Consider the following 23293-nt stretch of genomic DNA (forward strand, 5'->3'; position numbering starts at 1 on the left):
AAACAGATACACATCAAGACACAAACACATGAAATTTTAAAACATTGGAAGACAATGAGAAAGTTCTACAAGTTCCAGAAAGGAAGAAAAAAAAAATCACATAGAAGGGATGAGGAATCACAAAGACTTAAGACATCTCACCAATAACATTGAAAGCCACAAGATAATGATTTGTGCTTTCAAAATCTGAGCCAAAATAAACAAAGGTTTCCAACTTCGAATTCTATACCCAGCCAACCTTTCAATGTCAGTGTGGGCTAGACATTTTCCTTTTTAGATGTGAAAGATCTCTAAAAATTTACCTTCCATTAAGCATTTCTACAGAAACTGCTAGAGGATGCACTCTAGCAAAACAAAGGAGTAAATCAAAAAGGATGGTAACATGGAATCTACAAAAGTAGGTAATCTACAAAATCCAGCTAAGGAGAGAGGATCAAAGGAATCCTCAGAAGGAGAATATGAAAGAGATTCCAAGATGGTATCCAGAATCCTAAAGATTAACCAGTTCATAACAAAACTGGCCAGAAGGCTCTAGGAAGGTATTTCTAGATAGGATAAAACACATCTTTTAAAAAATTAAAAATAATGTGTTTGAATATATTGAGAGGCTAGGGATAAATCAGCTAGGCTCATAAAAAAAACTAACCAATCAAAGAGAAAAAAATACAAGATAATTATTAACTCCAAGAGAAAAAAATAGGCACGAGGGGAAGGTAAATTGTAGTGCTATGTCGCTCAGATTTCAGGAATGCTTACACTCTCATAAAAAGGTGAACTCTGAATTTGGATCAAACCCAAACTATGTACTAAATATACTGAGGATGGTGCACAGAAAGAAGGGAGGAGGGGGCGGTGAGGCCAAGGAGTCAAATGCTCATCTTCTACAGTTGTAAAGTCACAATAATTCCTAAGCCTCAAAAAAGAAAAAGAAAATCAAGAAGTAGAAGAGAAAAACAATGTTACTTAGATATATGGATGTAAATGTCAAGAGAATAGTTAAAGGGGTTAAAAACTATTGCTTCCCATTAAGCAGAGTATTAGGGTGGAGTTGGGAGAGTTGGAGGCCTGATGCTCTACAACGATCTTGTAGAACTATCTGACTCTTAAAACGATGCATATGCATGACTTTGACAAAAATAAAAACTAAATGAAAAATGAAAAAAACCTGAACTGGCAATTCAGATAAGATAACCAAAAGAGATAGGGGGAAATATTTTTTTTATCACAGGTAATAAAAGAACTGCCAATGAAAAGAATGAAATACTGTGTTTTGACAAATTGGCAAAGGTGAACAACCTTGATAATTCCCAGAGAAACAAGTACTTCTCAAACTAATTCTGAGAACGTAAGTTGATACAAGCATTAAGAGGGCAATTTGGCCATAAAATGATCACATCTTTTGACACGACATTCCACATTTAGAATGAACTGCAGAAAATGAGCCAGACATGTATATGACAATGAATAAACAAAGATGTCCTTCCTCCCCAACTTACGCAATCCAACTTCTAAATGGATCTAAATATTCAATAAAAGCAAACCAATTAAATTAATTACAATATAGCCATTTGCTAGAATCCTATGTAACCATTAAAAAGCACAAGATAAGAAATTGCTTAATGGCATGGGAAATGTTCAGGATATATAATTAGTGGAAATAAAAGACAGGATGGCAATGATAAACTCAATTAAGCACACACAGACACGTACACACCTAATTTATAGAAAAAAACAAAAGGCGGAGGCTGGCCACCAAAATGTTGGCAACGGTGATCTGTGAGTGGGGGAACTAGGCAGAGTCTTGCTGTTACACTTGTTCTTTTCAATATTTTTTAAGCTTTTCATAATAAACATGTATTTCTTTTTTAATGGGAAAAATATTTTTAAAAATTAGGTACAATAAATGTTAGCCATTAGCTTAAGGTTATTTTATGGGGAAAACGTACATGGCCCCTGCTTATTGCACTCTCCATTACGGTAATAAGTTAATAGAATGCAATTAGCTACATAATTTTTAAAAGAGCCTTCGGGCAGGGATGTGCAGGTTACCCTGAGCCCCACTTCAAGCTGGCATCTGGTCAGCTGCAAAGTAACACGTCTCCCACCACTTAGGTGGGACCAGAGATGAGGGACTTCTCTAGCCAGCCCTGCCCTCCACTCAGAGAAGCAGCTGTCAGAAATGACCCAGCCTCTGCTTGCTAATGTTCTTGGTGAGAAGCACATGCATTCCAGCCCCTCTCTGAGGCCATCGCAGGCACTTCAGCCTGTCACGAAGGCCATCTTTGATCGCCTATCATCTAGTCCAAGTTTGGCCCTTAGTCACAGGTACACAGGTATTTCAGAGTGTAACCAGGAAAGGCAGAGCTCACCCAGCAACGCACACGCTGAGCCCATCACGGTTGTCCTCTTGGAAGCCTGGCTCAGGCCACTGCACCTTCACAAGGTCTGGGCAGGACGACCTTCCGAGACAAGAGGGGCAAGTCACACAACCTGCTCAATCACATGACTTATTAACAAGGCAGGGGGACCTGTCCACATTCACTGAGAGGGTACTTTGGGAATAGCAAGTTGGGTCAGAGCTGGCTCCTGCCCTCCAGATACATGGAAGTCAATGTGAAATGGACAACTATGGAACTGCACATGGGGAGTGATGAAAGGGGCACTTGAACAGGTCTGGAGAAGGACTAGGGGTGTCGAGGAGATCTTGAGACTGACAGACATGACGGAGGTGTGAACTGAGGAATTACAAGTGACGCTGGAGCAAGAGAGGAAAAGGAAAGGACACAGGGCCAAGGGGATAGAGTGGCTTGGTGCACCACAAGTTGGGCCCCTGGAGCCCACAGGGGGGCTTAAGTGGTGCCAGGTACGCATGCTTGTCACCCACAGGATACAGTCAGAGACGAGGCAAGCAAGCAGAGGGCATCCAATTGGGCCAGAGAGGGAGGATGAGGCCTGACCAGGCAGGGGCAACTGGAAGGAAGCGAGGAGGAGAGACATTCACGGTGTCACACTGATAGGACTTGGTGATGGATTGCTCCTGGAGGGTGCCGGGGAGGAAGAAGATGCAGCGGACCTTGGTTTCAGGATTACTGAGGCCATTCATTGAGATAAAGGGACATGGGGGAAGGGGGGTATACAGGTTTGGCCAAGCAGAGCAATGCATCGAGGTTTAGACCAGTCAAGTTATTGCTATTGTTATTATTACTATCATTGTCCTCAAACTCAGATATACACAGAATTGGACTGATTACAGTCTTTATTCTGACACCAATCAACATGAGTCCATGAGTGGCTCTATTTTAGTATCTTCATTTAACGTTTTAAGGATTCAGTGCCCATGCATAAGCCCAGCCTCCAACCCAGAATTAGAACAGTAACTGTAACTTACATCCACCTGGGTCTTCTCCCTGTGCCGGGTCAATGTCCCATACAGCCAGGTGGGCCTGGGGCTTCCCGCTGGCTCTTCCATCTGAGGCTCTGATAGCCGCTGGCTATGAACTAATCCTGGATTTAGGAGCTGTGCTTTGCATATTCACTGCCCTGCTCATATCAGTAGAGTTCCTTCCACAGCAGTCTTGGCCCAGGAACTGCCTCAGCCAGGCTTTCCTTGCTGGGAAAGAAATGGGCTGGTATTAATAACAGATGAGCACCCAGCGGGGGCTGTCCCTGAGGTCGTGGATGCAGGAATTTGGAGGCAAGCGAGTAGGTACCAAAGGCAAGGCTCTAGGGCTGGGGGCAAGCCCAGGCAGCCGAGAGTGGCCCCTGCACCCATGCCAGGGAAAGAAGAGAGCATCCTGCTGGCTGGGCCAGGAGCCAGGCTCTGAGCTCGGCAGCCCATATGTTCTGTGGATTTGGAAACATGCTGTTCGGGGTGACTGTCAGGAGCAGGAAAGGAGCTTTCCAGATGCTTTGCCGCGGGGCTTTATGAAAAATCACCAAATTGGTCAACTTGGCCAAGAAAGTTTGGTAAGTTCTTTCGTCCTGATGAGCAAACCATGAACATGTGCTGCAGTGCTCTTGGGACGCAAACCTTCACGCGAAAGAGGCCCTGACCCAAGCTCACAGATGTGAGACAAGACAACCAGCCTCTGCAGACAGAGCCGCTGCCAGCTTCTGCTTCAAACCCCTAACTGTATGTCCCGGCTGCGGTGAGCAGTACTGGAGGCAGGTATGGGGATGTGAGATGCGCCCCAGACTTGACAGGCTTGGGCTGTCTGCACTCATCTGAGCCTCAGTTTCCTTCTCTGTAAAGAAGGCAAGTGGCACCCCCCCCCAACACTGGCAGGCTTCAGCAAGGTGCCCACTGTGGCAGCACAGTGTCAGGGAAGCAGGGAGGGAGGGACAGCTCCCTGGGGGTCCTGCAGGGTTGGGCTGGGGAACTTGAAGGACCTCTGCCTCCCTTGTTTCCAGCTCACAAGGCTCATTTTTTTTTCTTTCTTCTTTTTTTAGAGATAGGACCTTGTTCTGTCACCCAGGCTGGAGTGCAGTGGCACAAAGCCACGCTAGATATGGGGGTAGGGGGGCATCCCAAGGGCCCCAGAGATCCTCCCACCTCAGCCTCCTGAGTAGCTGGGACCACAGGGGTGCACCAACACACCCAGCTCATCTTTTTACTTTTTGTAGAGACTTGGTCTTGCTATGTTACCCAGGCTGGTCTCTCGGCCTCAAGCTATCCTCCCACCTGGGTCTCCCAAAGCACCGGGATTACAGGCACGAGCCGCCACACCTGGCCCCACAAATCTCACTTCTTAAGGCTCAATTCCACTCCAGAAAACCAACTAGCAAGGCTTGATTTCCTGCTCACCTCAGCCTTTGTCACACACCCACTCTGTCTCCTCTTCCTCACAATACAAATCCAAACCCAGGCCACACAGCCACAGTCCCTGAGAAAGGATGGCAAGGAGGAAGCCTGGGAGGAGAAGCCAGGAGACCTTTAATGCAGCAGCATGGGACCAGAGGGCCCTGGGTTGCCCTTGGCACCCAACTCCATGGCTTTAAAGGGGTTGCTGCTACCTTTGGGACCCCTCCCCTCCAATATGGCTTCTCCAACTCTGATGAGCACCAAATCTTTGGATTTGTGCCCTGCAGAGCAGTGGGGTTTTGCAGGGAGCAGGGGGTGGGGTGTGATGCAAAGGGAATATATAGCACAGCTGCGTGCAAATGAGTGGGCCAGGGGCCAGGGTCTCAGAGGAGGACAGGGGAACCCCACGACAGAGGGAGTCAGTTAAGCAGCCCTTTATGAAGTCAGAACTCTGGCTTGGGGTTCCCCGGAGAACCCTACAGGAGAGTCCATCAAAAAATGAAGCCAGACGCCCAGCAGCAATGGGTTGGGAGGGTGGGCAGCTGAGGCAAGGGAGCCCGCAGCAGGGCCGCGTGTGCCCAGGATGGCCTTTCTCCCCTCTGGGTGGCCGCCAGCAGCCCTGGCTGGCAGGGGGCTGGCTGGGGTCACCAGCTGTTGCTGATACCAGAAACATCTGTCAGGGATGGGGTTCAGCCCCTGCTGCAGGAGCAGGGCTGTCTTTTTTTTTTTTCTTCAGATGGAGTCTCACTCTTGTTGCCCAGGCTGGAGTGCAGTGGTGCGACCTCGACTCACTGCAACCTCCGGCTCCCGGGTTCAAGTGATTCTCCTGCCTCAGCCTCCTGAGTAGCTGGGATTACAGGTGTGTGCCACCATGCCTGGCTAATTTTTTGTATTTTTAGTAGAGATGGGGTTTCACCATGTTGATCAGGCTGGTCTGGAACTCCTGACCTCGTCATCCACCTGCCTCGGCCTCCCAAAGTGCTGGGATTACAGGCGTGAGCCAGCGCGCCCGGCCCAGGGCTTTTGTTTTGTCACGTTGAAAAAACACGTGTTGGTAGGAGAAGCCTCAGATCCAAGGACAAAGAAACTATCACCAAATAGCTCCAAAATTACAATGAGGATCAGGAGCCTGGAAGGACGGGGCGGAGGTGAGTGGGGATCAGAATGGAAACATCTTTCCTCTCTCTAGCGGCCAATTTGGAGAGGGCAAGGGACTCATGCCAATCTCCCTCTTCCCATTTCACAGATGGGAAACAGCCTGAGCTGAGCTGTCACTGGCTCCGTCTAAAGCCTCCAATGAAGGAAGGAAATGTCTCTCTTGAAGAAGGTCATCAGAGGACACTGAGGTCCCCTTCAGGAAGGAGAAGCAGGTGGAGGGAACACGTGAATGCCACCAGGCCAGCGTGGCTCACCCTATATGGAGGAGAGTGACTCCTTCCATGTGCCGTGGCTGCCGGGCCTTTGGGGTTTCATGAGATGCCTTCCTGCACGCAGAGGCAGATGCTCACCTCTGACCGGGAGTGAACCCCTGATTTCTCCCAGCGCGGTCTCTGGCTGGAGGACAATGCATGTGCTCCATGGGGGCAAGGGCCGCACACATGTGCTCGTCCTCAGTACATGGCCATGGCACACACCAAGAGTTTTACAGAATAAACAAATGAAATGTACTTCCCTTTTACAGCTGAGGGGCACGAAACTTAGATGGTTCTGGGAACTTAACCAAGAACAGAGACCAGTATCTTTCCTGGCAGAGAAAAGATAAAAGAAATCAAAAGAGAACAAGACACCTTGAATCCTCCTGTCCCAGGGGTCAGTCCAGGTCCAGTGTCCACCCACTGAGGACAGCAAGGGCTTAGGGACAGCCACTTGTGAGGACACCAGCACTGAGAACCTGGCATCTGGGCACCCTAACACTTTGTTTTCTGCCATCCCCTCGCCCACTGCTTCTGTGATCCTTGGTCATTGCTCTGCATGGCAAGTGCCCGGACGCCTGCAGAGAGCGCTGAACATTGAGTCAGAGCTGCCTGGGCCCTGATCGTGGATGGGATGGGCCCCGGGTCTCAGTTTCCTTGTCTGCACAATGAGGAACTGACATCGCCGACCCGAGACATTGCCTGGATGAAAGGGGAACTGCTGCCTCTGCCTGGCACACAATAGGCATGATATAATTTTCCTTTCATTCTCCCCAGTGTCAGGGTCCACCCAGTGCCTGCTCCCTGGGAGAAGGGTCAGCCTCCAGCCGCTCCGCCCTCTGAGCGGGACTGCATGATCGCTGGCCCTGAGTTCCCTCTCCTCCCAACCTGGACCAAAGCTCCCATCCCACCTAGTGCCTGCACACTTGTCCCATCCATTTCAGGACAAATTAAGCTCCCTTCTGGCTTTGGGAGGGTTGGAGCCTTCGGCCAAAGGTTCGAAAGGAGAGCTAAAGGGGATGGCCAAGCTCACTCAAGTTTCATCAGAGAAGCAAAACCAGACCTCGGAATTCTGTCTCACAAACCATCAGCCTAGGTTTATTTTCAGTCTTCCCTTCCCTTCCCTTCTTTGAGAGGAGGCCCCCGCGAACCCCACAAGCCAGACTCAGCTCTGGCCGGTGGCCACAGGGTTTCAAATTTCGAAAGGGGCCTTTTGCAAAATGTTCAGTTTCAAGAGCTAGTTCGATTGCCCACATCCTGTCCAAGCTTCCTGGGGGAGTGAGATTTATTTAAGAAAGGAAAAAAATCCCCACATTCATGCCATTGAGTGAAAACATGCTCCGTCCCAGGCAATTTCAAGGATTAAGGTTACATATCTCTTAATGAGTCACAGGTGGAAGGCAAAGTGGAGTTGGCTGGAGAAGGAGGTGCTATTCTGCCATGCCAGGAACCCCAGTTCTCTGCCAGGGATATAATTTGTGCCCCAGTATGACCATACAACTATCGTTTTGTGCATCCACTCATTCCTTCATTCAACTGACGTTCTTAATGATCAGCCCCGCTGCACTGGGTTCTGTACTGGACAGTGGGGGAGTCTGAGGTGCCCAGGACAGAGCACCTATACCCAGGAAGCTGAAGGTCTGGTTGTGGAAGCAGACACCTTAACAAATCATGACCAAGCAACAGATGCTATGAATGAAGGTCAAGTTCATGGCCGTGTAACAGTCCAGAGTGTGGGGCAACATAGCCCACCTTGGGGAGGGGAGCAAGAGAAGTCTTGCATCTATGGAGCAGTGGGAGGGTGACCACATGGAGGGGGTCAGGGGCAAAGGCATAGAGACACACACGCCCGGAGACCCGGGGAGGCTCTGCCGGGCAGCACACAAGGGCGGGGGGCATGTAGTGGGAGGCGTGGCAGAAGGCCAAGGAACTGGGGCTCCATCCTGTGGCCTATGGGAGCCATGAGTGGGCTTTCAGGAGCAGGGACTCTGGGGCATGCATTCTAGAAAGACTGCTCCAACTCCACCTCCCAGGAAGAGAACAGAGTGGAGGTGGGAGCAGAAAGACCAGCCCAAGATGAGGGAAGCCTGGGTGGCATGGTGGTGCGGATGAGAAAAGGGACCTGCGGGCTCACTGGAGGTGCTACAGAGGAGGGATGGGTGCTTTGGTGGAGACTGAACAGCAAAGGCAGAAGGAGGAGGCAACCGGGATGATGCCTGGAACAGCACATGCCCAGTGGCCCGGCCGCCTGCAGGATATCACTGTTTCTCAGGCAACCACTTTAAGAAACTCAGAATGAAATGCAGTGGAAGAAAAAGAAAAAGTCAACTCATATTCCAGTCTACCTTTAGTTTGTCATTTGGCAAAATATCTGAGAGAAATACTTGGAAGTTGACCAGGGAAGACCAAACCCTGACACTCAGCAGAGACTCTGTTAACAGGTGAGATGCTTGAGTGAAGGAAAGGGCTCGACGGCTCACAACCGCCCAGGTCATTATCAAGCAGAACTCAAGTAACAGCCAAGCACAAAGCTCCAGGTGCAGTCATTCCTCTTTCCTCCTAGATGTCCAAACACCCCACGGACCTGAGCCCAGGGGGCCAAAGCCACTGGCCATCTCTGACCATGGCTAGAGTCCTAGTCCTCCTCTCAGGCTGTCCTCAAAGCCAAGGAGAGAAGCAAGGGGAACTTCCTGTGAGCATCAGGACCAACCCAGCTGGCCAAGCAAATGACAGTCCCTAGAGCCATGGCTTCATAGCACTTATCACGAGTGTAATTATATTCTTTTGCCAGAAACATTTGCTTAAAATCTCTCACCCAAGACTTGGAGCTGTATAAGAGCAGAGGTGGTATCTCTCCTACTTCCTATAAGATAGATGACTTACTTCTACCACCCAGCCTGTAGCACACAGAAAGGGCCCGATACCTTTTGCATAAATGAATGACTGGATGAACACCTAATTCACCTAACATTTCCTGATGTCTAGACCTTCTGTGGGCTATAATGACATAAAAAAAACACCTGTCCTCAAGAAGCTCATAGCCCTTTGGGATAAACTGGCAGCTCATAGCAGACAATGTGATGTGGGTTCTGGCATGAGTATGGAGGAGTGAGAAAGGGCAGGTGTGAACAGAGGACAGTGGGAAGGAAGCTAGGGGAGAGGGCACGGGGCTGTGAAGATAGGAGAGGGGGTGACATTTGTGTCAGGCCCAGCACAGGTGAGTATCCAGTGGGAGGGATGGGAAAACTAAATTAATTGTAAGTTGCTGAATGCTCTGAGGTTGTTTTGCCTCATTATCCAAGGAATTCTGTGGACAAGAGGGCAGTGACAACCTAACTCCTCTCTCCTAGATCAGCTTCCAGTCGCCAAGCAAACCTCAGAGTCTAGCCCGAAGCCTTCCGTGCTGACACTGCTGCCCAACCTCAGCATTCAGAGGTCTCCCTGCCACCAACACAGCGTAAGCTCTTCTAAGAGGCCGGAGCTCGCCCAGATGGAAAACGGCCGATCTGGAAGAGTCGGAATAGGGGTCCCAATACCCCGAACTAAGAAGGGGGAGTCTACCTGATGTGCTCTGAAGTAGGAAGCCCAAATCAAGTCCTCACGAAGGAGAGGGCAGTATCCACACCAGATGACCAAGAACCAATCGCCAAGTTCAAACGAAGGACGTAAGAACAGCAGTGAGAGATGAAATCCAGGGTCGGGAGCCAGCCAAGACAAGAGAAGACAAGAAATGGCCAGTGTGAGGCATGCAATGGGCCCTGAATACCTATGTGTTTAATGAAGGAAGGGAGGGAAGGGTAGAGAGGTGAAGGGTGGGTCTTGTGTATGTGTCCTACACACAGAGCGTGGGTATTGCCAATTCATTTTACTGGTTGTTCCCTGGTAGAAGGGCGTGCCATGCCATCTTGAAGGTCTGGACTGGCCCAGAATACCATCCAGACTGGCGTTCTTCCTAGAACTCAGTTGAACTCTCCAATCTTCTGGAAGAGGGGAATTTGAGTATCACATCCATTTGAGAGCTTTTAAATTAATGCATTTGAAATCATCAAATATAGCTACGTTGGGTGGGGATGAAGAAAATTGGCATGTAACATTTCTGAGACATCTGTTTCCTCCCAGGTACCATGCTATGTGTGTAACATGTATTAAATAATCTCCTGTAAAGCAGCACATCCACCCAGGCAGGCAGGGATTGTTATTCTCATCTACCAGATAAAGGTCAAGGGGTGCTTCAACCCAATGTCCCACAACTACAGCAAGGAGGAATGTGGTTTGCTTGGAAAGGCATGGAGTGGGCCCACTCACTGGAGGCATAAAAACAAGACCGGATTATTTCTGATGTCCTGTCTTGGAAGAGGCAACGACAGCTTTCGGGAAGACCTAGGGCTTCCATTTCACCATGCCAAGCCAGCATTGCCCAAGGATGGGGCAATGTCCAGGGCAGTCCGAACTGCCAGTATCCTGTCTCACTGTCTGGCACTGGACACAGGAAGCTGGACTCAAGGCAGAATCTGGACTTGCGTAGGAGGATGCCACAAACCATCTGACACACAGCACACCTCCCCAAAGAACAGCTCCCAGGCCATTCTCAGACGGGCCATCCTGGTTCCAAAAAAGCACATGTATTTTTAGCTATCGTTCATTCATTCGGCAACAATTTACTGCACTCTTCCGAGGCTCAGAGCTGGGCAGGCACCAGAGATACAGAGAATAATTTGACCCAGTTCCTGGCCCCGCAGCACATCACTTTAGTGATGACATGTAAACAAACGCCCATGATAGCGTAGGGTGGATGCTGATTGAGTTATTTATGCTGTGGTGTGAGGCTGGGGCATGACTACTCTCTGTGGAACAGTCAGGGAAAGAGTCCCAGTGTGAGTTCATTCACTCACTGCCTTATGCTTCAATAAGTGACTAATTCACCAATTTATTGACTCATTCACTTATTCACTTACTCATTCCCAGAGCTAATTTATTCCTTGATTACATACTCATTCACTGACTCATTGGCTCACTCACTAATTCACTCTTTTATTCACTAGCTGTAATATATCCATCAATTATCCATCCCTTTGTCTATCTATTCACTCATAATTTGTTTCATTCGCTGACTTATTTACCCAGTTAATTTATTCGGTTGTTTCCTCTCTCTTTGATTTATTCATTTGTAAACTCACTAATTCCTAGATTAATTCATTCATTTGGTTCTTCATTGAGTCATTAACTCATTGATTGATTCATACATAGACTCATCTATTCATTTATTTTCTCATTACTCATTGACTTTCATTTATCCGTTAATTCATAAATTCATTCAAGAATTCGTGGACCCACTGATTCACTCATCCATTTACATGTTCGTCTTTCATTTCTTGACTACTTGACCTATTAATCTTCCATTCATTCACTCAGTGACTTAGTCTTTCATCATCCACTCATTCACTTTGTGACATTTTTACTTACACATGAACTCACCCACTCATTAACTCGCCATGCATTTATCCACTTATCACTGATTCAGTCACTCATGGACCTATCATTGATCCATTCACTCATTCGTGTACTCCTTCCCATTTTCATTACTTCATTTATTAATTCCTTTGTCTACTCAAAGACTCATTTGTTCATATACTGCTTCACTCCTCCGTTCTTTTATTCACCATGTATTCACCTATTCATTCAACAGATGCTTATTGCATGTGCTGTCCATGTAAGGCACAAGGGGCAGAGCAGTGAAGGAGAGGAGTGTGGTCCCCAGCTTTGCGGAGCTATGGACTAGTGAGTCTGTCACTGGCTCAGGAGTCATCTCTTCCACAACTCACCTGACACTAAGATTGAGCTGAAGGCATACCTCCTGTGCTTCTAGAAAGCCCATCTACCTGTTCTATTTTATCAAATTGCTGCATGTATAAGTGGCTCTCCCTCTAGTCTCACAGAGAGCCCATCTACCTACCCTATTCTATTGAATTGCTGCATTTGTAAGTGGGTCTCCATCTAATCTCACAGAGCTACTTGATGAGTGGAACTAGACTAAATTCATATATCAATGCCACTCCTGACATGGGGTCTGACAAGAATTAGCAACGATACTTGTTGAGCTGAAATTAATACCTTAATATTAGTTATTTTAGTACTCTCTTAGATATCAGCTGCCAGAAAAATTTAAAATGTGGGGTATAGGGGTTTCCTACCACCACCTCCAAATAAATCAATTCCCTAGAATTTATAACTCAGATAGTGAAAAAAACTTAATGTAAATAGCATGCAAAAATGTCTAAAATATATCCATAGTATATGCAGAATGGTACTATGTACTATTAAAATAAAGATACAAAAGATTAAGGTTTCATTTCATAAAAGTCCACTGTGCAGAACTGAAATACTTATAATCTTTGTTTCAAAACACATTTTAACCACTGGTTCATGATTTGCCCTCTTCCAATTTAGTTTTTCATATACTTATTTCCTTAATCATAATAATCAACTCCATGAACTCACCAAAATACAAAAACAAGAACACTGAATATTTTAACACCTGTTTCTGACCTCATTATACACAGAGAAAACAGATTGACTCTTTTCTGTTAAATGGATTTCAGAGAAGCAGAATTGTGTGGATCATAATTCTTGCTTCATGAAATGTTATCATTTGAATATTCTTGTCCATTCCAGTGTTTTTGTTGTTCATTAATTTAGTCAGCCACTCATTTTCAAAAACAAAGTCAACAACAAAGAATCTACTCCCAAGAAAGAGGGGAGAAATTGACTATCATTTAAATCTTTCCATGACCTCCTCAAACAGTGGTAAAACAGTTAACCCAAGTTAAACAAATCCTTGTTTCATGATATAATCTCCAAATTGGTCATGAGTGGCCATTGTAATTTTACTAGCATACGTGCTTTGTACTTGTTTAACTATTTATTATTTTTAATAAAATAAGAAAACCCAAGAGAACCACAACTAACCCAAGAACAAGATCTTTGACTAAGGCTAGAATCTGCCTATAATCTCCTTAATCTAAGAGGTAGCAAACCAAACCTCTTTTTAAATGGATCTCGTTTTGCACAATGAATTAACCATGACACCTGGCAGGATTCATTCTTGTCATTGGTTCAGGCATGGTCTTCTTGGATTTTATGACTGCATAAAGTCATTTCTCCTTTTTAAATAATAACTAATCATCATCTCTAACAAAAGCCTAAACCAAGAATAAAAACTTAATCTGACTCACCCTGTTCTACACTCTCCTTGGTCACATGGGTAACAGTCAAGATCTTCATCCTTTAAATAATTATTAAAACAGCCAAGTTACCTCTGTTCTGTGGGGTTACAAAGAAGATATAGAAAATAATGAAGTACCCTTATCATTGGTTCATACTTGGCACCCATTTATTTAGTTATACACGTATTTGTTTGTTTAATTTTAATTTTTTTGTCTTAATGAATCAAACATCTGGGAACCCACAGCAAACTAAGAGCAGAACATTGACTATTAAGTACTTCTATCTAGATGCTTCTTACCCACAGTGGTGACAAATTTAATCTGTTTTTTATTTCTTGATGGACCAAGGTATTTCAGAACTGAATTAATTATATTCCTTGCTTTACAACATGCCCTCAGAATTGGTCCATGTCTTAACCTCTTTTTCTTTACTCATGAATATACTTGTGTGTTGATCCACACAAGTGCATCTGCTAATCGTATAAAATCAGTATCTGTGAACCCTCTCAAGCTCCAGAACTAGATTCCCAAACTTTCCTGACATTATTCCCACAAATGTTTAGATATTAGTTCTTTTCGCAGTGGACCTCAGTTGTTCAAAAACTGATTGATCATAATTTTTATTCAGATGCATTCCATTCACATCATTGGTCCAGACATGGCCCCTCTACATTTAATTTGAACAATTTTTAGATATCAAATGAAAAACTTGAACCACCATCCTACTCAACAACTAGAATTCTGACTCCATAAATGAGTAACAGCCTTTATCAAGAGAAGAGTCTTTAAATAATCAATGAGACAAACATACAATGTGACATTTAACTACTGAAAATGAATGGAAAAGCTAAGTTTTTTTCTTATACTTCATTTGTGCTAAATTGGATTAATTTCGGTCCATAACACATTCTCATCATAAGCCTATGTATGACCTTTTAAAATTTAATTATCTTTTTAAATGACAATAGAAATCATGAACTAACAACCCAACTCAAGAACTTTATTACTTACATTACATGACATTCTCCTTACTCTGAGGGATAAGGTAAAGTTCCTCATCACGGGAGAATAATTGAATCAGCTCTGGTCTACCCATCCTGTAGATGATATTACCAAATGAAAGAAGATATTACCAAATGAAAACACCTAGATTTAGGTTTCGACTTAGTGAATGTGAAGTAACCATCGTAGAAATTGATCACAAACAATGATTTATGCCACATTTTTATCTCTGGTTTGTGAATGGAGCTTCATCTTATTAACTAACATATTATCCATTTTAACAATACCAGGAACACCCTTAAAGGAACCACCCAACATAAAAGCTATGAGAGTTACGTACATCTGACTCCAGATTCCATACCGACAGACCTAAACATGTAGAGCTCTTCTTTTAAAAAGGGCTTCTGTTGTGCAAAACAGTAGTCATCATGAACCTTGATTTATAATGCAATCTTATCATTGGTCCTTATGTAGCCTTCATTGATTATATTATGTATTATTTTATCATACACTAAATACCCTAAATGGACCATCCCAACAATGACAAGAACTTGGATCATTACTCACATGGACCCATAAAGGTCTTCATCATTACAGAATCATTGTAGTGATGAGTGTGTTCATTCTATGGAACTGAAAGCAGATGGTGAAAAAAAGGAAAAATAAATATGTATTCTTTTATACCTTTAAAAATGTATACACAAAATATGCAGGAATATCCCTTACAAAAAGGGAGTGAAAATATCAAAAATTATTTCAATTGATCCATGTTTCCCCCCTTAATTTGCTTAGCTATTTATAATTAGGTATTGATAAATTTGTGAAATTATTTATCTGTTTCTCTTAACAAGACAAACTTGAACTCACCATTCTCCCAGAGCAAAAACGTTGACTATTACTATTCTTTGTCTATATGATCCTTACCAAAAGAAGGAACATTCCTGATTTATTAATTTATTCATACAACTCAGTGTTCTGGGATATTAAAAATATATAATTCCAAAGATGTTCTGATTGGACTCATTCTAATTATTGGTGTGTAACACACTCTCATCCCTGTTGTTTTTTAATTCTGTATATAGATGTAGTCACTTATGCATTATTTTATAATACACTGAATACCCCTGAGTAAACACCCCACCCAAGAACAAGAAGTTTGGGCATTATTTGTATAGGTCTACAGCCTTCTTTCCCAGAGACTTACCAGCCAAAATTTTCACCAATGATAATCCATTCTGGAGGGTAGAATGCAAATGGTAAAAGGAATGAAACATCCTAAATTTTGACTGTGCTCTAATATTCTAATCAAAGGTGAGCAAGTTTAGATTAATTTTTATAATCGGGTCATGCTCTTTTTACAATTGGCCAGAAATCCCCTCTTTTTTGTCACATTAATTCAATTATTAATTTTGCATTTAAAATGGATGCCTTTGCAATTGCAACAAAAGCAAATTTGACATGTGGAATCTAATTAAACTAATGAGTTTCTGCACAGCAAAAGAAACTATCATCAGAGTGAAGAGACAACCTACAGAATGGGAGAAAATTTTTGCAATCTATCCATCTGACAAAGGTCTAATATCCAGAATCTACAAGGAACTTAAGCAAATTCACAAGAAAAAAACAAACAACCCCATTAAAAAGTGGGCAAAGAACATGAACAGACACTTCTCAAAAGAAGACATACATGCAGCCAACAAACAAGAAAAAAGGCTCAACATCACTGATCATCAGAGAGATACAAATCAAAACCACAGTGAGATACCATCTCATACCAGTCAGAATGGCGATCATGAAAAAGTCAAGAAAAAACAGATGCTGATGAAGTTAAAGAGAAGTAAGAATGCTTTTACACTGTTGGTGGGAATGTAAATTGGTTCAACCATTATGGAAGACAGTGTGGTGATTCCTCAAAGATTTAGAAGCAGAAATACCATTTGACCCAGCAATTCCATTACTGTGTATATATCCAAAGGAATAGAAATCATTCTATTATAAAGATACATGCACACGTATGTTCACTACAGCACTATTCACAAGAGCAAAGACATGGAATCAACCCAAATGGCCATCAATGATAGACTGGATAAGGAAAATGTGATACATATACACTATGGAATACTATGCAGCCATTAAAGGGATGAGAGCATGTGCTTTGCAGGGACATGGATGAAGCTGGAAGCCATTATCCTCAGCAAACTAATGCAGGAACAGAAAACCAAACACTGCATGTTCTCACTTGTAAGCGGGAGCTGAACAATGAGAACACATGAACACAGGAGGGGAACACACACTGGCGCCTGTCAGGGGAGGGTGGGGAGAGCATCAGGAAGAATTGCTAATGCATGCCAGGCTTAATACCTAGGTGATGGGTTGATAGGTGCAGCAAACCACCATGACACACGTTTACCGATGTAACAAACATGCACATCCTGCACATGTATCCCAGAACTTAAATAAAATAAATGGATGCCTTTGAATCCAACACCTGATTCAAGAATGAGAGTTCTCTCCAAAACATGTCAGCTTCAGTGCCTCCACCCATGCACTCAACAACCTAAATCTTTGGGCCTCCTATATGCACAATTAGATTGATCTAAATACTTGTTTCAGAGCAATTTCATACCATTGAACAGTGCTTGATATCACTTCATTCATTCAATCACAAACCAATTTGGCCAATTATTCATTCTTTGTAAAGAAACAGAACAATATGTAAACCCTCAGAAACCCAGAACGTGTCTGATACTGTGCATCTATGTATAGCCTAATTATGCAAACACTTCTAAGAGCCAAAATATTTGCCTTAAGAAGAACACAATCTCCGGACCCAGTTACATCACAACCATTATTTTCAGACATGTTTGCTACTGGCCCTTGCTTTATCCTTTTTAGCTAATTGATTATTATTAACTTATGTATTTGTTCATTATTAAGATAAAATCAGTATCCTTACACATGATCTAGACTATAGCATAGATCATCGTAGCACATGCGTAGTTGATCATTACCAAAGTAATTACAGATGATGTCACTTTGTAATGGAATTTAGTGAGCACAATAGCTCTTGTTATAGAACAAATTCTTGTCACTGGCCCTCTTTAAAAATAGCTTTTTATTTATATAAACAACATCCCTAGTTAGGGATAAGACAACCAGGACACCAAAGACAACTCAATATAAACATGGACAACTCATGCATTTGTTTACATGTTTCTCATTCTGAGAGATTAAAAATCTGACATAATTCCCACTCCCTGAGCAATAGATCAGTACTGTGACTTGCTTCATTACACGTTATAGTTGGTCGAGGTGTGGCCATGTTTTTATTCACTTATTTTTTCTACCTGAGTTCTTCATGCATTAATTCACTTGTAATAATATATCATTATCTGTGAATTACAAAAGCACAAGAATAGAGTAACTGACTTTTTTTTTTTTTTGAGACAGGGTCTCACTGTGTTGCCCAGGCTGGAGTTCAGTGGTGCGATCTCGGCTCACTGCAACCTCCACCTCCTGGGTTTAAGCATTTCTCTTGCCTCAGCCTCCCAAGTAGCTGGGATTACAGGCACTCGCCACCACACCTGGCTAATTTTTATATTTCTAGTAGAGGCAGGGTTTCACCGTGTTGGTCAGGCTAGTCTCGAACTCCTAACCTTGTGATCTGCCCGCCTCGGCCTCCCAAAGTGCTGGGATTATAGCTGTGAGCCACCACACCCAGCCTATAACTGAATATTTTTAACTACTGTCTACAGGATCATTTCCAACTGATCAATAGGCTAGATTTCTTTTATATTGGAGCTTAAACTTCCTGACTCCTATTACTCATCATCCTTGACTCATACCCACGAGTCATCATCTCTGGACCAGGCCACAGACCATCAATATTTTTCTTCATTTAGACTTTGTCTATTTCATTTATTTATTAATTTACTACTTTATAATAAAGAAATAGACATGAATCAGAAAAAATAGGACAAGAGCTGTGATAATCCTGTTGTCTAACTGTAGATCAGTTCCTACAGAAATTAGACGTGTTTCTTGAACTGACCTCATTGTTTCAAACATGCATTACTCAACATAATGTTTCACATCAACTCCACGTTCATTTTGGGACCATGGTTAGTCTTCTTTAATTATATTTTCTACTTATTAATAATGCATTGACCACTCTTAAATGGCCCAAACCAAGACAAGAACTTTGACGATTACTCACATTTTTCTGTAGGTTCCTTAAAACAACCGTAGAGCAAGTGGTCATGGCAGAATCAGTGCAGGGAGTGACTGTCCTGAGGATTACAAGGAAGAGCAGAAGACAAAATCTGAGACTCTCTATCCATTAGTTTTTCATTCTACCTTCCATTTACTCTGTCAGTTGGTATTTATTGATTTATGTTAATATTTGCTTATTTCCCTCTTAATAAAATAAATATTGAACTTACAATCGACCCAATTGAATTGAGGATTGACCTAAAAATCACATAGCCATTGATAACTAATAATCAGTGTTACTGCTCTATCATGGCTCTATGATTCTTAGCGAGAGAGTTAAAAACCACTGGCCCATTTATTATCCATTCCAAATTAATTAATAGTATTTCTTTCCTTGCCACATATGTTAACAGTTAGAATATGCCTCTCTCTCTCTTCATGTTTAATCATTCAAATCTTTGTTTGATTCTTTCATTAATTCATTTATATTAACACAATCACAATCCATGAACTGTAAAATTGGAAGCAAACAGCCCTTGATATCACTAACATCTATCTAAAGGATTTTTTTCAACAGAGGAATAGATTAGATTTCTATTATATTGAACCTCAGAGTTCCAGGCACTTAGTATTCATCACCCATGACTCACACGCCACCAGCCGTCATCACTGGCTCGAGCTTGGGCTCCTTTTCTTAATTCGTGTCTACGTGTTTTTATTGATTAATTTAACAGTTCACTAACAATAAAATAATTACCTAAGAGCCACAAAACCTTGAGAGTAAAATCCTTAAATAGCTCTTATATCTGTCTATGTCAATATTACTCACAGCCATACACCTCTCTCATTAATTAAATTCAATGTTTTCATTAATTAAATTCAATGTTTTATATATATGCATTAATCAACATAATGCTTTATATTAATCCTATTTTTACGAATGGGCCAAAGTTTACCTTCAATGATGGTATTTAACACTTCTTAATAATACTACGGTATCTTTTTTAAAAAACACTGAAACCAAGAACGTTGACTATCACTCACATTGGTCTCCACACACCATATAACACGTAGATGCAACCATGGATCTTACCATTAAAAAAGAATGATAAAATCAGCCAGAATGTGTTTATTTTAAGGAGTACAGAGCACAAGAGATGATCAGAAAAGATTAAGACATTATCTGCATTACTCTTTGCATTCTGTCTTCCACTGATTCAGTCATATAGGTTATTTGAGATAACATATATTTTATGTACTCTACGTAGCCAGACAGTATCAGTCACACCACAGACACAAAACATAAACATTCATTATTATTTACCACTGTCTATAACATCCCTAACTAAAGAAATAACAACATCATACCACTTATTTCCTAATGGTATTGGTGTTTTCAATATGTATCACAGATTTTCTTCTCACTCTATTGCCCAGGTTGAAGTGCAGTGGTGTGATCTTGGCTCACCGCCACCTCCGTCTCCTGAGTTCATGTGATTCTCCTGCTTCAGCCTCCCAAGTAGCTGGGATCACAGGCATCTGCCACCATGCCCAGCTAATTTTGTATTTTTAGTAGAGATGGGGTTTTACCACGTTGCCCAGGCTGGTCTCGAACTCCTGACTTCAGGTGATCCACCTGCCTTGGCCTCCCAAAGTACTGGGATTACGGGTGTGAGCCACCATACCTGGCCATATCATAGCTTTTCATGCCTCACAAATTATTTTTATAGTTGGACAATGCTTAGTCCCATCCAACATAATTTATTTGTGTATTTGTTTAGTGGTTCCTTCATTGATCGAATTATAATAATAGGTTGAAAACTCGTGCTCACAAAGAGCAAAAACAAGACCCTTGCATATTCCTGATGTCTGTCTATAGGATCACTTCCAAAAGAGGGAAAAAACTATATTTCTTTTCTGATGGCCCTCAGGGTTCCATCTTCACCCTCAGGTCTTCTTCACTAACGAAGACCCATCCAATACCAGTAGTCACGATTGATCCAGGATTAGCTCTGGTGCTCTTCATTCATTGTTACATTATTTATTACTTCATTAATTCACCATTAATAACTTTTAAACACTATCACTCACAAAACCCCAAGAGGAGCCTTGATATCTCTAATCTGTATATACACTTATCCTCACAATACCATATCCCCTCATTATTACCTTTCCTAATAGCAGAGGACATGCTTTTTCATACAAGCATCCTTCAGTGTAACATTCCACATCCATTCCATATTTACCCCTGGGCTACTCATGGCCTTATTGGATTATATTTCATATTTTTTGTTAATGCACTATAAACCTTTAAACAAAACACCCAAGATGAGACAAGAACTTTGACTATTACTCACATTGGTCTCCAGCTTCTAGCACAGAGATGGACCATACAGCTCTTAACTAGTGAAAACCAGCTTCTGTGCTTCCATTCTGAGTACAGAGCAGAAGAGATGACAACAAAAATGAGACCTTCTCTCCATTGATCCTTGCTTTTCAAATATACCTCAAATAAATGAATGTGTAAACATTTATACTCGTTTATATGTTCATTAATTTGAGGTATATTTCATTTTTTTATGAATAACTGGCCAGATGTGGTGGCTCATACCTGTAATCCCAGCATGTTGGGAGGCAGAGGCAGGTGGATCACTTGAGGTCAAGAGTTCAAGACCAGCCTGGGAAACATGGAGAAACCCCATCTCTACTAAAAATACAAAAACTAGCCAGGTATGGTGGCACACGTCTGCAATCCCAGCTATTAGGGAGGCTGAGGCACAAGAATTGCTTGAACCCATGAGGCGGAGGTTGCAGTGGGCTGAGATCATGCCATTGTACTCTACCCTGAGTGACAGAGTGAGACTCCATCTCAAAAGAAAAGAAAGAAAGAAAGAAAGAAAGAAAGAAAGAAAGAAAGAAAGAAAGAAAGAAAGAAAGAAAGAAAGAGAAAGAAAGAAGAAAGAAAGAAAGAGAAAAGAAAGAAAGAAAGAAAGAGAGAGAGAGAGAGAAAGAAAGAAAGAAAGAAAGAAAGAAAGAAAGAAAGAAAGAAAGAAAGAAAGAAAGAAAAGAAAATAACTTTGGACTTGTCCCTAACCCAGAACTTGAATATGGTCAAAATTTATACTGTCTGTCTCATTCAAAGACGTAACGGGTATGCAAGATTTCTCTTTAGTTGTTACCAATTTCAGTATGTATTAATTGTGCTTTTTGTCTTTCCACATTTTTTATAGCTGGACAATGCTTAATCTTATCCTTTTTTTTTTTTTTTTGACACAGAATCTTGCTCTGTTGCCCAAGCTGCAGTGACGTGATCTCGGCTCACTGCAACCTCCCAGGTTCAAGCAGATTTTTGAATCCCAGGTTCAAGCAATCCATGTGCCTCAGCCATCCAAGTGCTCGGATTAGAGGCACATGCCGCCATGCCTGGCTAATTTTTGTATTTTTAGTAGAGATGGGGTTTCGCCACGTTGGCCAGGTAGGTCTCAATCTCCTGTCCTCAAATGATCTACTCGTGTTGGCCTCCCAAAGTGCTGAGATTACAGGTGTGAGCCACCATGCCCAGCTCTTATTCATCTTTATTTGTATATTTATTAATTAATTCTCTCATTGATCCAATCATAAATGTAAAATAAAAACTCATAAACATGAAAAACAAACACATATACATTCTATTTTTTGCCATCTGTCTGTAGGATCATTTGAAACAGGGAATAGACTAGACATCTTTTGAGACGGACCTCAGAGTTTCAGATACATATTCATTGTATATGATTCATACGCCACCAGTAGTCATCATCGATCCAGGATTGGCCCTTCTTTTCTCTGTTATTTTCTACACTGTCTGTTGATTAATTCATTAATTTACTAATAATAACTTTAAACCTTATGACTCACAAAACCCAAAAAGATATCCCTAATCATTCCGACATTAATATGTTTCATGAATTATCTTGTTTTTCATATGTGAATTATCAATATAATACTTCTTTTGACTCCAATATCCCTCACTAAATAAAATTCACCATCTTTGATTATATGACATGTTTTTTCACAGTACATTGAGTCCTCTTAAATAAACCACCCAAAGAAATGCAAGAAATCTGACTGTCACTCACACTGGTACACATGCTCCTTCCTGAGCATCGTGCAAACAGAACACATGACCATGAAGAAGTCCTCAAATCAGAACAAGTACATCCATTCTAAGTACAGAGCAAAGAAGATAACAACAAAAGAGAGGCATTCTAACTATCAATCCTTGCTTTTCACCTATCATTAGTTAGTCATCTAAGCTATCATTATTTGGAGTAAACTTATTTCATTTCCTCTTTAAAAAAATGAACAATTTCAAACTTCCAATTAACCAAGAATTTGAACATTGTCTATAATTATCCTGTCTATATCACCATAGCCAAAGAGGTGACAGGCATGTACATGTACTTCTTTTCAGACTTCACTATTTTCAATACATATTAATAGTGTTTCTTGCCTCACCAAATATTTTTTACAACTGGACAATGATTAACCTTACTCATCTTTATTTATACATTTGTTTATTGGTTTTTATATTGGCCAATTACAAAAATAGAATTAAAACATGTAAACACAAAGACCAAAACCAAACTTATCTAATATTCCTGATG

General features: G+C 42.2%; 2 long non-coding RNA genes and 4 other non-coding genes across 6 annotated transcripts in view; all 6 read right to left on the reverse strand.

Annotated features, from left to right (window-relative positions):
• Positions 1-1721: 1721 nt before the first annotated feature.
• On the reverse strand, positions 1722-13620 carry LOC134737433 (uncharacterized). The gene is made up of 3 exons (XR_010122325.1): positions 13446-13620; positions 3389-3610; positions 1722-2459 (listed from the first exon to the last, which is right to left on the reverse strand). It is a non-coding gene; the product is annotated as an uncharacterized lncRNA (long non-coding RNA).
• Positions 13621-14006: 386 nt separating this feature from the next.
• LOC129487440 (uncharacterized) overlaps positions 14007-23293 on the reverse strand; it is a 108701-nt gene continuing 99414 nt past the window's right edge. The window contains exons 36-40 of the long non-coding RNA XR_010122324.1: positions 22766-22852; positions 21008-21083; positions 18655-18727; positions 15006-15071; positions 14007-14533 (exon numbers count right to left, since the gene is read on the reverse strand). This is a non-coding gene — a long non-coding RNA (uncharacterized lncRNA). The remainder of the gene's footprint in view (positions 14534-15005; positions 15072-18654; positions 18728-21007; positions 21084-22765; positions 22853-23293) is intronic.
• Positions 14018-14091, reverse strand: LOC129489018 (small nucleolar RNA SNORD113/SNORD114 family). The gene has a single exon (XR_008659844.1). It is a non-coding gene; the product is annotated as a small nucleolar RNA SNORD113/SNORD114 family (small nucleolar RNA).
• LOC129489017 (small nucleolar RNA SNORD113/SNORD114 family) lies at positions 18234-18307 on the reverse strand. The gene has a single exon (XR_008659843.1). It is a non-coding gene; the product is annotated as a small nucleolar RNA SNORD113/SNORD114 family (small nucleolar RNA).
• On the reverse strand, positions 19253-19327 carry LOC129488987 (small nucleolar RNA SNORD113/SNORD114 family). Its single transcript, XR_008659818.1, has one exon. It is a non-coding gene; the product is annotated as a small nucleolar RNA SNORD113/SNORD114 family (small nucleolar RNA).
• LOC129488983 (small nucleolar RNA SNORD113/SNORD114 family) lies at positions 22382-22453 on the reverse strand. Its single transcript, XR_008659814.1, has one exon. It is a non-coding gene; the product is annotated as a small nucleolar RNA SNORD113/SNORD114 family (small nucleolar RNA).

This window comes from Symphalangus syndactylus, chromosome 8 (genome assembly GCF_028878055.3).
Source record: "Symphalangus syndactylus isolate Jambi chromosome 8, NHGRI_mSymSyn1-v2.1_pri, whole genome shotgun sequence".
Taxonomy (NCBI): domain Eukaryota; kingdom Metazoa; phylum Chordata; class Mammalia; order Primates; family Hylobatidae; genus Symphalangus; species Symphalangus syndactylus.